Source organism: Ovis aries, chromosome 9 (genome assembly GCF_016772045.2).
Source record: "Ovis aries strain OAR_USU_Benz2616 breed Rambouillet chromosome 9, ARS-UI_Ramb_v3.0, whole genome shotgun sequence".
NCBI classification, from domain to species: domain Eukaryota; kingdom Metazoa; phylum Chordata; class Mammalia; order Artiodactyla; family Bovidae; genus Ovis; species Ovis aries.
The window spans coordinates 78,255,117-78,266,217 of NC_056062.1; positions in this window are offsets into that span (position 1 = coordinate 78,255,117).

Below are 11,101 nucleotides of genomic sequence, written 5' to 3' on the forward strand. Positions count from 1 at the left end.
AGGCCATATGGCCTGGGAGTGACCTGGAATATATTAAAAGCGTTGGCTTGTAGAACCCTTGCAGAACAAGGCAGCAGTGGCAAAGTGAGATTTCATACTTGTTAATTCATTTAACATGTATTTATTGAGGATGTTTAGCATGGCTGGCCCTGTGCTAGTGCTGGGGATACAACAGTGTGTAAGGAGCTATGGTCTCGTGGAGAGACAAACAAGTCAATAAACAATTATGATATAGTATAAATTAGAAAGCCTGGATCCAAAGGTACCAGTTAATAGTTTATTGTCTTGGGCAAGTCATGCCACTGACTGGCGTCTCAGTTCTGTATCTGCAAATTCAGAATATTCTGAGGGTTAAATGATATGAAGTCATATTAATGCAAAGGTTATGATTTTTTTTCTTACCCCTTAACATAAACTGACCTCTTCAATACAAAATTATTCTTGTCACCTCTCCAAGAATTTGTAAAGAAAACTGAAGGGAAGAAATTTGACCTGGTATCTGGTATCTAGTGGTCAATTGTATACTAATTAAGTCATTGCAACAAGTATTTCTAGAGAAAAAGTCATCTGCCTTGACAGTAAGACTTTTATCAAGAGTTATTTTTACTGTTGATACTAAAAAACAGGAATACTGTACTGTATATTACATTTTTTGGTATTCTATTTTATTCAATTAGAGAATTCGTGGAGTAGATCTAAGAAGAATAGATTTTTTTTTTTAGGCTTCAAAGCTATTATTTTGGATGCTACTCATTAGTGAAACAATGATACAATTAATTTTGAGATGTCATTGACATTTCCTGTGGTCTTAAGGGGCAAGAGATTGTATCAGTTAGAATACAATTGAGCTGTGAGTTTCGGGGAATCCAAAATAATGAGAGTTTAAGCCACAAAGAAGTTATTTTATCTCTCACATAAACATAGGCAAGTCAGAGTCAATGTGGTGTCTAGCTCTTCAAGAAATGACTTTCGGGATTTCCCTGGTGGTCTAAAGATTAATAATTCACCTTGCAACATACGGGAATGCCGGTTTGATTCCTGGCCCGCTTACTCCTACTTGTGGCTGCTGTGATGACTTTCTGCTTAGAGCGGGGAGGTGTGAACTAAAGTGGGTGAGGTTGGGAAATGAGGGGTGTCGGGAGCCTGCCTGGGGACGATGGATCCATCGATCCTGGAGAACACCCTTTGTGGGATGGGCGCTGGGTGATAGGCCGGCCATGTAAGTGGGCGTTCTGCAGGAGTACTTCATTTTTCCCTTGAAACGTAAGAGGAGGAATGAGATAGAATACACTAGAGGAAAAGCGGAGGTCCTGGATTCTTCCTAGCCCGTCACTGTGTAAAGCAGGTGTGGGGGGCAACTGCAGAAGCCAGGATCTGCCTTTCTACAGTCTTGGCAGCCTGAGGCTGCAGCAAAAAATGTGCAGCTCAGGTTGCCCTGAGGGGCAGAATCAAAGCTGCCAGCGGACCCCCCACACAGCAGAGAAGGCCTTGCGCAGCTAGAGCCCAAGGACAGTCTCCAAAGATAAGTGTGGGGAGACTTAATTACCATGTGAAGTTGGCCTGGCCTGACCTCTCTGCCTGGTTAACTTTGCTTCTGAGCCTTATCCTCGGTTAATACAGGCTTTATTCTTTCTCCTAGCCTAGGAGGATGCTTGCAACAAAGGTGAATTTCTAGGTATAGAGAGAGGTGGGTGCGAAGGGCCTGTGGATCCCCAGTTTCATCTAGGGGGGTCCTTCAGGGTGCTGCTTGGCCAGGGGCAAGTCTGAGCATGGAGGTGACACGCACAGAGTTAATGCCAATGTAGGGGGAAGAGGCTCCCTCCCCTGCAGAAACATCTGGCGTGACACTGGGGACACAGTTACACACATTTACACAGGCCCAGGGGGTTGCCATTCTTGAGAACTGGCTAGATAATTCCTGGTACACATTTATTTCCTTGAAGGAGGTATTTTATATTCTACCCTGTAATTCAATTCCTTTGGCTCCCCACCCTGCTAAAAAGGAAAAGAACATACAGTCCAAACAATTTTTAAAAACCAGATTCTTTCCCCCTCCAAATAGTACATGTGCACAGTTCGTGCAGCTTTTATACACATCTGTAAGCGATGACTTGTTTATACCAGCCCTTACAATATTTTAAAAATAAAGTATGTTTTTCAGTCTGTATACAATAGCATTTTCTTTTATCAACCCTCCACATACAAATGTATTTCCCCCCTTCAGGGTGTAACTACATGTCTAAATAGTAATGTATACAATCAATGTATAGGAAGGATATGCACATTTTACAGCAAACATACCAAAAGGATGTATGACACTCTTGTTGATTTTTTTAAAATACAGTAACTAATAACCTGCAAAGTTAGAAAAGGCCACCTAAGTTGGTTTGAGCCTATTCTGTGTTCTGGGGTTAAAGGATTTAGGACCCTGGAATGAGAAAGTATTCCAGAAACAACATAATTCAGTCTTGTCCTTTTACCTGTGTGATCACAGAGGCTTAGGAGGAAAGTAATTTTCTCAAGCTGCTGACTTTTCCACAGCCCAGAACCAGGACTCCTGATTTCAAAGGGGGCTCTTTCTATCATGCCTCACAATCTCTAGTCTGCAGTTGGAATTTTCCTCCGGAAAAAGCTGATCCCAGCAGCCTGTTGTGCCATACCAAGCCTGTGAGCACCAGAAATCCAGCCTCAGCCCTCCTCCAGGACTTAGCTTTTCAAAATGTGGTTGGAGGACCAGCACTTTTGGCCTGATTTGGGGGCTGCTTAGAAGCCAGACCTACTGATTGAGAATCTGCATTTTAACTAGATCTCCAGGTAATTTAAATTCAGCAGCAACTCTCCAGGCTTTTGTCTCTACTGCCACTCTGTTCCCTAAAAGACCTGTTTAATCACTTCCCTCTAAGGCGTTAAGAACCCTGATCTGACGTTAGACTACATAGGTGGATCTGGAAACTGAGATATTTCAAGCTGTCCACTTGTGACTAGCCTTCATGGGTCCTAAAATTGGCAGTTTGGGAACAATTGACCTAAGATATTGTGTTGGAATAATTTAGAATAGGTAAACCTGGAAAGGCTTTCCTTGTGGCTCAGTGGTAAAGAATCCGCTTGCCCATGAAGGAGATGCTGATTCGATCCCTGAGTCAGGAAGATCCCCTGAAGAAGGACATGACAACTCACTCCAGTATTCTTGCCTGGGAAATCCCATGGACAGAGGAGCCCAGCAGGCTACAGTCTACAGGGTCACAAAGAGTCAGACACGACTGTGCAACTGAACAACGATTAGAAACCTGGGGAGTGAAAGTTGCTCAGTCGTGTCCGACTCTTTGCGACCCCATGGGCTATACAGTCCATGGAATTCTCCAGGCCACAATACTGAAATGGGTAGCCTTTCCCTTCTCCAGGGGATCTTCCCAGGGGATTGAACCCAGGTCTCCCACATTGCAGGTGGATTCTTTTCCAGCTGAGCCACAAGGGAAGCCCAGGGAAACATGGGCAAGCAGCAAGCATTTCTCCCTGCTACCTTGTTTTTTCCTCAGAGAAACACTGAAGTCAGGTTACAAAAGCTGTTTTTCTACTGTCTGTTTTCTATCTTAGTTCTTTCCCTTTCATCGGCTTCTCACTTGATCCTGATTTGAGAAGATAAACTGGAGTTTTAAATTTCCTCTTCCACTTCCCCCTGGTTAATCGGGAACTAAGTATCCCGGAGGCCTATTTAGACCATTCTGAGATCTAGTCATCGGAAAGGTCTGGCTGCCTTGTCTGCTCTCCCAAGGATCCTCAGGACTGATTTGACTAATCTGGTTTGCTAAATGCAAGTCTCCCCCTAGCTCATCATTCCTGAGGTTATGATTTGGTCTGAGGGAACAACATTTCCAGAACGAGTCAAGGTTAAATGCCAGTTAATGAGCTCTATTTTTCAGAGTGAAAGAAAGCGCTTACCCATGGCTCCCAGCTCTGAATTTGAGCTGATTCCAGGAGAGGGGACAGTTGTGTATACCAGAGTATAACCTAGTTCGCCGTTATTGTTTTTGTTCTGAAGGGCTCCTCTCCTAAGAGGCAATGGTTTAGGGCAGGGCCAGTCAGCAGCATATTTTATGTTTATAAAAGACTGTTTGCCAAAAACCCATTGTCTCTCATGACTGTTCACCTTTACCCCAGTGATATCTGCTGAGTATTTGGGCTCACACTGACCACAGCAGAGGCCTGGGTATTATTGGGTCAAATAATTTATTCCTCTTCCTCCTTCTCTCTCTGTCTCTCTTTTTTTAAAGTTAAATATGTGCCTGATAGCTCAACTGGTAAAGAATCCACCTGCAATGCAGGAGACCCCGGTTCGATTCCTGGGTCGGGAAGATTCACTGGAAAAGGGATAGGTTACTCACTCCAGTATTCTTGGGCTTCCCTGGTGGTTCAGCTGGTAGAGTCTGCCTGCAACGAGGGAGACCTGTGTTCAGTCCCTGAGTTGGGAAGATTCCCTGGAGAAGGGAAGGCTACCCACACAGTATTCTGGCCTGGAGAATTCCATGGACTGTCCATGGGGCTGCAAAGAGTCGGATACGACTGAGCAACTTTCGTGTGCAAGACGGATCAGGCTGGGGCAGGATAGGGTGGGGATGGTGAGCTTCTTCAGTGTTGTACTGCTTCCATAAAGTAGACTTTATGAGTCGTACACTTGCATTTTTGTTTTCTGACTTATTGTTCTGTATCCTTCAGTTCTATCAATTTGATAGTATATGGTTTCAGCCAAACATTTGTTCCAAATTCTCCCAGATAAAGGGCATGTCTCCAGACCAAAACTCTTCCCAGGAACCCTCTGAAGTAAGCAGAGCTTCATCCACTCAGCCCCCGGCCACTGCGCTGTTTCCCCAAGGGCCTTTGGAAGCTGAATGGAGTCCCTTGGTGAACCCCAGCTTAGCTCATGTCAAGACTCTCTGTGTGTGTCTCTCTGTGATGAGGAGCATCCACGGGCAATTCTGTGACCAGCTCAGGGGCGTTACACAGGTCAGACAGAAGCAGTGGGTTAGGAACCAGATCTGAGTATTGGAAAGTGAGTACCAAACTTGTGGGGTCAACTCCTTCCCTTGTGAGGTGAGTGTCTTCCTTCAGGCGCTATGTAGACCATTCACCGCAAAGGCATTCACATTCCCTTCCGTCTGCTTTTGTAATGCCCGGGGGATTTGCTTGAGTATAGAGGTCACTGTCTGCAACAATTAAGCTTTAAAGTTAATTCCCAAGATAAATAGAGCAAATTGACACCACTTTGGTTATAATTTTTCTTGCTTTCAAACTCCAAAAGACAACAGTGAACCAGCTGCCAGCCTTGGTTCCTGGAAATTCAAGAAACATAGGCATTTTATTTTCTACCTTTCTAAATGAGGCAATTTAGGGCTGTCAGAAACAACAAAATCCATGTAAAAGTCTTAATTTTACAATTTTGCTGGCATTTCTGAGAGGACAGAGAACCTTTGTTTCTTTTTTTTTTTTTTTTAAACTATATAAGTAGTGGTTTCTTTTTAAACTGGGATGATACAGGGTTGTAATCTTTTTAATTCAGACCTTGCAGCAGGAAAGCTGGGCTCACTTGTGAGCTGTATTATTCAGTAACACACTCTGCATGGAACAGGGAAAGTAAATAACTGAACACATACTTTATAATTACACGCGGAGGGAATTCAAAGCTGCGGCGGGAAGCGGAGTTTGGGGGCCTGGGGCAGCAGCTGCAGTTTCTGGCTTCTCCCCTCATATGCTGAAAGCATGGGAGGGATCTAGAGGTCCCAGCAGAAACCCCAGTAGTGAGGGGAATTGAGGTGCACAGAGCAGAAAATGAAGGTTCTGTCTCTCTGGGCCCCAGCCAGCAGGAAAATAATGAGGATTTATAGAATAAAATGTGCACCTACTCAGGGACTCCACAGATTCACTCCCATTTTCCTAGGTGGTGTTTAGGACACCTCAAAATTTCAATAACTTTGCTGAGGAAAACGATTTCATGGTCAAATAAACTTGAAAAAGATGTATACTAGATTCCCTGCTGGACAATCAAAAGTCATGTTAGCACAGCCAACGCTATGAGAGGTCCTATAGGAGAGACATCTGTTTAACTCCATTTTCCCATTTCTATTTCGATTTTTTCAGTTATGAAGTTCTATAGGTTCTTGCTGACCAAGCAGTTTCTGGTTTCCAAACTAGTTCATTCGATGACAGAGAAAACTGTGATAATTCAGATTTTAAAGACTGGATTATACCACACTCAAACTAGAGGGATTTAATTGTTCTCATTGGAGAAGGAAATAGTGGCCCATTCCGGTATTCTTGCCTGGAGAATCCCATGGACAGAGGAGCCTGGCAGTCTACAGTCCATGAAGTTGCTAGAGTCAGACAAGATTTAGCAACTAAACCATTGTCCATGTAAACTGACAGGCTGTCATAATTTAATTGTGGTAACCCGAACTGTTCGTCTCCAAGGCAAACCATTCAATATCACAGTTATCCAAGTCTATGCCCCAACCAGTAATGCTGAAGAAACTGAAGTCGAAAGATTTTATGAAGACCTACAAGACCTTTTAGAACTAACACCCAAAAAGATGTCCTTTTCATTATAGGGGACTGGAATGCAAAAGTAGGAAGTCAAGAAACACCTGGAGTAACAGGCAAATTTGGCCTTGGAATGCGGAATGAAGCAGGGCAAAGACTGAGAGTTTTGCCAAGAAAATGCACTGCTCATAGCAAACACCCTCTTCCAACAACACAAGAGAAGACTCTACACATGGACATCACCAGATGGTCAACACCGAAATCAGATTGATTATATTCTTTGCAGCCAAAGATGGAGAAGCTCTATACAGTCAGCAAAAACAAGACCAAAAGCTGACTATGGCTCAGATCATGAACTCCTTATTACCAAATTCAGACTCAGATTGAAGAAAGTAGGGAAAACCGCTAGACCATTCAGGTATGACCTAAATCAAATCCCTTATGATTATACAGTGGAAGTGAGAAATAGATTTAAGGGCCTAGATCTGATAGATAGAGTGCCTGATGAACTATGGAATGAGGTTCGTGACATTGTACAGGAGACAGGGATCAAGACCATCCCCATGGAAAAGAAATGCAAAAAAGCAAAATGCCTGTCTGGGGAGGCCTTACAAATAGCTGTGAAAAGAAGAGAGGCGAAAAGCAAAGGAGAGAAGGAAAGATATAAGCATCTGAATGCAGAGTTCCAAAGAATAGCAAGAAGAGATAAGAAAGCCTTCTTCAGTGATCAATGCAAAGAAATAGAGGAAAACAACAGAATGGGAAAGACTAGAGATCTCTTTAAGAAAATTAGAGATACCAAGGGAACATTTCATGCAAAGATGGGCACAATAAAGGACAGAAATGGTATGGACCTAACAGAAGCAGAAGATATTAAGAAGAGATGGCAAGAATACACAGAAGAACTGTACAAAAAAGATCTTCATGACCCAGATAATCATGATGATGTGATCACTAATCTAGAGCCAGACATCTTGGAATGTGAAGTCAAGTGGGCCTTAGAAAGCATCACTATAAACAAAGCTAGTGGAGGTGATGGAATTCCAGTTGAGCTGTTTCAAATCCTGAAAGATGATGCAGTGAAAGTGCTGCACTCAATATGCCAGCAAATCTGGAAAACTCAGCAATGGCCACAGGACTGGAAAAGGTCAGTTTTCATTCCAATTCCAAAGAAAGGCAATGCAAAAGAATGCTCAAACTACCGCACAATTGCTCTCATCTCACATGCTAGTAAAGTAATGCTCAAAATTCTCCAAGCCAGGCTTCAGCAATACGTGAACCATGAACTCCCTGATGTTCAAGCTGGTTTTAGAAAAGGCAGAGGAACCAGAGATCAAATTGCCAACATCCGCTGGATCATGGAAAAGCAAGAGAGTTCCAGAAAACATCTATTTCTGCTTTATTGACTATGCCAAAGCTTTTGACTGTGTGGATCACAGTTAAGTGTGGAAAATTCTGAAAGAGATGGGAATACCAGACCACCTAACCTGCCTCTTGAGAAATCTGTATGCAGGTCAGGAAGCAACAGTTAGAACTGGATATGGAACAACAGACTGGTTCCAAATAGGAAAAGGAGTGCGTCAAGGCTGTATATTGTCACCCTGCTTATTTAACTTCTATGCAGAGTACATCATGAGAAACGCTGGACTGGAAGAAACACAAGCTGGAATCAAGATTGCTGGGAGAAATATCAATCACCTCAGATATGCAGATGACACCACCCTTATGGCAGAAAGTGAAGAGGAGGTAAAAAGTCTCTTGATGAAAGTGAAAGAGGAGAGCGAAAAAATTGGCTTAAAGTTCCACATTCAGAAAACGAAGATCATGGCATCTGGTCCCATCACTTCATGGGAAATAGTTGGGGAAACAGTGGAAACAGTGTCAGACTTTATTTTTGGGGGCTCCAAAATCAATGCAGATGGTGACTGCAGCCATGAAATTAAAAGACGCTTCCTCCTTGGAAGAAAAGTTATGACCAACCTAGATAGCATATTCAAAAGCAGAGACATTACTTTGCCGACTAAGGTCCATCTAGTCAAGGCTATGGTGTTTCCAGTGGTCATGTATGGATGTGAGAGTTGGACTGTGAAGAAGGCTGAGCGCCGAAGAATTGATGCTTTTGAACTATGGTGTTGAAGAAGACTCTTGAGAGTCCCTTGGACTGCAAGGAGATCCAACCAGTCCATTCTGAAGGAGATCAACCCTGGGATTTCTTTGGAAGGAATGATGCTAAAGCTGAAACTCCAGTACTTTGGCCACCTCATGTGAAGAGTTGACTCATTGGAAAAGACCCTGATGCTGGGAGGGACTGGGGGCAGGAGGAGAAGGGGACAACCAAGGATGAGATGGCTGGATGGCATCACTGACTCGATGGATGTGAGTCTGAGTGAACTCCGGGAGATGGTGATGAACAGGGAGGCCTGGCGTACTGTGATTCATGGGGTCGCAAAGAATCGGACACAACTGAGCGACTGAACTGAACTGAACCCAAACTTTTAATTGTCATGCTGTTACTCATCAGCTGTGTGACCTGGGCTTTCACTTAACCTCGGTTTCTCCAGTTTTGATCTTCGAATTAAAAATCTTTCCCAGCTCTAAAACTTGTCCTTGGTGGGGGATCGAGGGGAGTATTGATAAGAGACTTTCTTTCAATCGTTCATCCAGCTGTTAATTGCTTTCCCACTATTCCATCACAGAATCTGTGTATTAGAAAAGTAATACCAGATATTGAAGTTGTTGGAAAACCAAAGATTAATGAGCAGTTACTATGTGCCAGACACTGTTGTATGAGTTTCACTTGTGCTAGCCCCAAGGCCAAACCACACCAAGGCCCACTTCTCTGTGAGCCCAGGAGCCTAGGAAGGACATGTTTAATGAGTCAAATGTGGAAGTGAAGTTGCTCAGTCGTGTCCGACTCTTTGCAACCCCATGGACTCTAGCCTATCAGGCTCCTCCGTCCATGGGATTTTCCAGGCAAGAGTGCTGGAGTGGATTGCCATTTCCTTCTCCAAACAAGTATAAAATCTACTACCTCTTCCTGAAGGATCAACCAGCCCCAGTCCCCTAACTTTTTAAAAAGGGGCATGTAAGTGTGTTGCAAAGCACAACCATTGCGATTATCTTGCTTTTCACAGTTTCACAGGTGTGCCCTTTTTGTATTCAACCAGATTTCTACAGGTTATTTGCAGTGTGCTATAAACCTAGGCATTGATAAGGCAGATCAAACGTTTCCTGCTCGTGAGGTGATAGCCTTGTATTGCTTTAACTTTAAACCTCTCTCCAGGGGCCAGTGGACTCTATCTAAGGGTGGTGGTGGGGGTGGGGAATAGTCAGTATGTTTACAGAGCATCCCTGAGGCAGGGCGCACTGGTGATGTGAAGACAACTGGAGCCATGGAGTGCCATAGCAAGTGTACACATGTCATGTGTACAAAACACAGGATGCCATGTGTGTTTTAACATCCTGACTCATCTTCTCCAACCCTACCAGTGCATATGAAGTTACCCCAAGGACAAGTCTGGATTAATCAGGACTCATTTGCAAATACCGAAAGCACAACTCTAACTAGCTTAAGCAATAAAGGGTGTTTCCTAGTCCCTGTAACTGAAAAGTTAGTCCCTAGACCCTGAAAAGTTCATGGGTTGAACAGCTTTGGGCACACTTAGATCCAGGAATTCAAGCCATATGATGAAAGTCTCTTTCAACCTCTTTCTTTGTTTCTCTCTCCTGTTCAAAATGTAAGGCCTCATTCTCCTCTACAGCAGACAACTTGTTACCTGTATCTCCAGTTTGTATAATCCTTGTAGTTTACAGTCCCAGAGGAAGCAAGTGTGTCTTTTCCTTGCACAGCAGTAGCCTAAACTCTGGGACTCAGCCGCCTAGTTATATAGTCTATCTCTACCACCTAGCTGTATGGTCTTAGACAAACTACTCTATCTCAGTTCCTTTATCTGTAGTGAAAGTCGCTCAGTCATGTCTGACTCTTTGTGACCCCATGTACTATATAGTCCATGGAATTCTCCAGGCCAGAACATTGGAGTGGGTAGCCTTTCCCTTCTCAGGGGATTGTCCCAACCCAGGGATCAAACCCAGGTCTCCTACATTGCAGGCGGATTCTTTACCAGCTGAGCTATCAGGGTAGCCCTCCTTTATCTGTTGGGGTGGGGGGGGGGAGATAATAGTATTCATCTTTGAATTGATGTGAGGATTAAATGCATCTGAAGTATTTAGAGCAGTTCCCGGCACAGAGCAAGTACTCAATAAATGCCAGTATTTGGAGAGGACCTTCAATAGAAGAGTTGGCTAAGCTGATCTTATCTGCTATCTCTGGAGAAATCAGTGCGGGAGAGCAAATGAAGCAGTCTGATTGGCCAGACCTGAGTCACATTTCCACCCCTGTGCCCTGGGGAGGGCAGTAACCAAATCACAGTGAGTCATGGAGAAGTCATTTCCAAGGAAGGGCTGGTAGGCAGACAAATGGCATGTGTCCACGCCAGACCAACACCTGGTCCAGACCTGACTAGGACAGGAAAGAAACAGGTGGCTCAGCCCTGATCTCCGGTGTGATTTG